Here is a 5354-nt window from a genome sequence, read left to right on the forward strand (position 1 = left end):
AACCTGGTGGAAACTTGGCAAAAACAGTTAGTTGATGGTGTCGAGTCCTTAGGAAGGTATGGGTGAAAGGAATGAAGGCAGAGGTGAGCTGCCTGGGTTCACAGCGCTCATAGCTCCAGTGTACAGGCAAAGCCCAGGAAATTGGGTGCTTAGCCACTCAGGTGGCTGCTATTACGTGTAGGAAGAGAAGACCGCTTGGTCTCCAAAAGATGAACACAGGAGTCTTTGCAGGCTCTGTGCAGCCAGAGAAATGAGAGCACACATGACTTGCCACTGAAAGGATAAAAAATCATACAGCCTAATTCCAGCCTTCTAAGGAGCCCCAAACACTTCATATTCCAGAGCCCACCCTTTAAGAGCTAGACAAAACGGCCTTGAATAGGTGATCCTGACCCCACAAGATAACTGGAAATGAGCTAAGCTTATCTTGCTTCTGCAAACTGCTTACGCCATTATCCCTATCCAGGAGTTCACGTAACTATAAACTCCAAAAGGAAACTAATTGGTCCACTGAGTGCGGGCTCTGATAATTTAAACTAGTTGGTCTAAAAATTATAGAGTGGTACAAATTAATTGGCCTGCACTACGTGGGCTCTCAGTGCTAAGGAACAATTGGTTGATGATTTGTGGGCTGTGTTGTGAACTTATAAAAGCTGTCCCAATTCTGCACTCGGGGTCCACAGTCCTCTAGCCCTGCATGGTCTATGGCTGTGGAACCCAGAATTCTGGAATAAAAGGAAATCCTCATGCTATTGCATCGAGACCATTTCTCATGAGTGATTTGGATGTCGCTTCCCGAGGAGTGGGGTGCTGGGGTGCCCTGGGTGTTTTTTGGGGTCTTACACCACCAATGTGCCTAGCCCTGGTCAGCTGCTTAAGGAAGAGAGGCCAGAACACAATGGGAACATGCCAGAGACTTTAATTAAAAAAAAAAATAGAAAAGTGCAATAGTTTACAACACTACAACAGCCAGTGATTTTCCTTTAAAGACATGTAAAATATATACAGCTTGTTTATAGCATTTGTTACAAAAAGAAAATTAAAAAAAAAAAAAAGATGTAGTCCCTGCATAAGGTACATACACGAGCTAGGTGGCTAAGAGGTGTAAACATTGGTGACACAGGAATGTTGGTTCATTTTTTCAGGTAAGCTACACAATAAATGCATCTGATATTCCCTTGATGGTTGTTGTGTTCTAAGGCCATTTGTGAAGGTGCTCTCTCCCGAAGACAGAGCAGGCAGCGAGGATGAATACAGGACACACACAGGAGTGCAGATGACTCTGTAGTTGGGCAGGGATCGCTGGTGTTGCCTCTTCTGGTGCAGGGTTCCTCCAAAGACCTGCTATCTGTCTTGGACCTGTCATGCAAATGCACCCACCAATCCTAGGACAAAAAGGGTAGATTCCTACCAGGGCTCAGGAGGCACTAGGGCCCCCTCCTGGACCATGACACTGGCCAGAGAGTGCTTCAATCCCATTTCCTGTGGAACTCTCCAGGTCTTCACCACCCTTTTCATGTGGGCATTCCAGCCAGCCTTTGGCAGCTTCATTTTTAGAACCAATCCCAGCTTCTACACTGTACCATACCACACAAAAACACCCAATAATGTGATTCCCCAAAACAACAAAAGAAACAATGCACATAGATGCAAAGATACCAAGCAACTATGTATATATATGTTCTCTCTCTCAATCTGTGTGTGTGTGTGTGTGTGTCTTTCTCTCTGTATATCTTTCTCTTTTTTTCTGCCTCTCCCTTTCTCTCTGTGTCCCTTTCTCCCTTACACACACACACACACACACACACACACACACACACAAATTACATGAAGTCCCACCTCCCCATGTCCCCACCTCTCCACCCCAACCCCTCAATGAGCCCTGTGAATACATGCCGGTTATTTTAACAGAGATGTATTTGACACTAACTCAAACTTCACGTCTATGCCAGGGGTCACATAAGACAGGTATTTTGATTTTTGCTTTTTTGCTGCTTTTGTTGTCATGAGGCACACAGATACACACTGGACTGAGGTTACAGCTCTGAGGGGGGAATGCTCTACCATTTCTTGACCTACTGGGATAGGCTAAAAAGCCACCTTCACCACTATCAACCGTGTGGTAAAAATATGGTTCTTCATCTTTGGCATCCCTTATTCCTTCTCTTCTGTGTGTAAACCTTTCTATCACTGCAGGAGAAAATAACAAAACACCCCAGATTTCACCCTATGGGCCTGATCTGACTTCTTATGCAAAAAGTCTGCCCAGCAGGATTCACAGTGTCTCCCCCTTCACACAGTGTTCTTTTGGTGGTTTCTGATAAGGCAGAAGATGGGCTAAGATGACCTCAGAAGGGCCTTCCCAACCCAAAACCAGCTGTCAAAATGCTATTTGTGGCCTGAAGAAACAAATGTATAATTAGCCCTTTGCTGGGATATGTTCTTCTCTGAGGAGCCATCAAATTATAGAGAAATCTTAATTGTGGGTTCTGCTGAACTGGCTTCCCGCTCACTGCATTTTTTCCTGTTTTGTTTGATTTTTATTTTTCCACCCAACTTCTAAAGTTCCAGCTTGAGGAAATGAAAACAATTGTCCAGGCATGCTCTAGTTCCCATCTCTGTTCCTTAAACCTACAGCAACTGCTCACACATCTTAGACTGAATTCGGTCCACTGAACTCACAGACTCATGGGACCAGAGAAGGCACTTCCTGTAGAGTACCTCTCAAGGTAGCTAGATACACTTGCTGCTACATCTGATGTGTGCGGGAAGGTGGAACCAGTAGGTGGACATCAGCCAACACTGCACAGAAATGTCTCCCGAGCTGCAGCTCACATCTGGAACTCTATCATGCTCTCTAAGTGAAGTAAGGTAAGGATCCTTCAGGAGAAGAGGGACTTTGGTTGACTGTGGTGACTGCCCCACCCATAACCATGCCATTGTTTGTGGGGGGAGGAGAGCCCACTGGATGGATGATAAATAGGTACAGTCAAGTTTTTCAATAAGAAATTCACAATACAGCTCAACCTAGGAATGGATAAGTCCCTAGGAAAGATTAATTGGCCTATTCTTAGGAACCTAGCTCATCTTGAAATGATGTGACCTTGTCTCTCCTCTGACCTCTACCACCAAAATGTCAGCAAAGAGTTTAGAGTCGGGTGACCTGGGGTTTCATCCCTTCTGTGCCAGTGTGTATCTAAGAGATACCTGCTTCTGGTCTAGCCATTCCATCTTCTATAGAGGAGATGAGAAATGAGTTGCCATGGCCCTGTGACCCAACTGTATATAAGGAAGAAAGGGAAAGAAGGGCTTGCTCTTCGGAAGATGCCCAGAGCTCCCTCTCCCCACTGCCTAGCAGGCTGCAAAAGGCAAACCAACACTGTTTTCACAGCCAAAGCTATCCCTGAAGTTTACAAGACCTTCCCTTATCCCACCCCACCCCACAAATCAAGCATGCTCTCATGATACCAACTCTCCCAGAACTAGATTGGAGTCTTCAAAGAGGTCAGGACTCAAGAGCAATGAGAAGCTATAAAGCCAACTGAACCAAGTTAGCTCAAGGTCCTTTCTCTTCTACCACATCCCTCCTGACTTTAAGCTACTCCCATCTGGCAGAACTCTTCAACATATTAGTTGTCTCCATGTTGAAGGTAGGGGGAGGGGAAGATCAAGCCCGCCCCTCCCACTATCCACCTTTGTGTCCCCACACAATTCCAGATAAAACCAAGGTATCCTTTGAAGTCAGATTCTCAGCCCCATGTTCTAGGAGGTCAGTTAGAGCAGCATCTGCAGCATAGAGCTCTACCCCAATCCCTCCAGAACCATCTGCTGGGATGACAGAATTGAGCATTTCTGTGCTCTAAGTCATTCTCAGGTCTACCTCTCAGGAAGGGTCACCTGTCAGGGTCACACAGTGCTATTGGAAGGGTCCAGCAGAAGCCCTTTGTCCTGTGCAGGTGGAAGCCACTTTTCTGCCATTTGCATGAGCCTGCTGGCCATGCCAGAGAACTCACTACTGTTGGTCCTGGGTGTGTCCTCTGAGATCCACAGGTACAAAGATGACACCTGAAGATAAATGTCTACAAATGTTAATAATGACAATTACAGGCTTAAATAGCACATGGTTTCCATCTTAGCATTGGTATTAATGTAGGGAAAGGAGCTGGCACAGCCACCAGGTACATTCCTGGAAGTTTCTCCCCTTCATCGGGAATCCATGCAAAGCCTCCTCCCCAATGTGAGCCCTGCCCACATGATTTCCTTCCCTCCGCCCAACCCCTCCCTCCTCGCCCTTGTATCAATTTCTGTGTTTCAGGCTCCCATCCCACCCCACCCACACGCTTCAGTACCGGCCCTCTGGGATCCGCAGACACCTGGTTTGGAGATCCAGTCTTGCAGCTTTTCTGAACCTTGTCAGCCACCTGCTGAACGGAAGTGCTCTGGCTGCCCTCCTGTCCCCCGCCCCCACCCCTGCCAGCAGCAGAGCTCACACGTACAACACAGCTTGCTTGAAGTTTCATCTGTACAGCGCTGCACCGGAATGGCTCAGGAGTTGCAGTTACAATGTAGTCCCCCACAAAGCAACATCCAGTTGAAGTGAAGGGAGCTCCCCTTCCCCCTCCACACCCCCCCCCCGCCCCCCCGCACTGGGCCAAGTTAGACATACTTTTCCCGGAGTAAAGCAAGTTCTCAGTAAACATTCGCATGTAGTTCTCACAAGCACCGTGTGCAGTGTGAAAACAGACGTGGAAATGGAGGGGTAAATCCACCACCCACCCGTCAAGGACAGAGCTTGGTCCCAGGTGTGTAAAATACTGGCCCCAAGCAGCTTTCTGCACACCCAGCTGCTCTGGGGATGGGAGACAGAGCAAGAAGGCAGTGTTCTTGTCTCTCCCAGGGCTCCAGAGGTGCAGGGTCTTGTGTCATTGCGCATGATTCCCCCCAGCCACCCTACCACCCTCAAGAAAATGACACTGCCCCACCCAATTCCCTTGTGATGTTCCCATCACGAGACCCCACCTACTACAGGGAGAAATATCCCAGCATGCTTCTATAGTCTGAAGATGTCCCCCGCCCTCCAATGCTGAAGTGCTTTGCTGTGTGGAGAGCTCCTGGATCTGTGGCTCACTCAACTCCCAAGACACGTGCAATTGAGTAGCAAGCAACGCAATGCAAACCAGGATTTGGGTTGTTTCCAGGGATTTGCATTGGAATACCCCATGTCTACTTCAGCCAGATAACTCATGCTTGGACCTGCTTTATCCTGGGGCCTCCCTCCCCTCTGTGGGTACTTCCTAACTCTCTGCACATAAGGCTGACCCATCGGGCCTTTGCTTCTCAGTATGGTCACCCAT

Source organism: Apodemus sylvaticus, chromosome 17 (genome assembly GCF_947179515.1).
Source record: "Apodemus sylvaticus chromosome 17, mApoSyl1.1, whole genome shotgun sequence".
Taxonomy (NCBI): Eukaryota; Metazoa; Chordata; class Mammalia; order Rodentia; family Muridae; genus Apodemus; species Apodemus sylvaticus.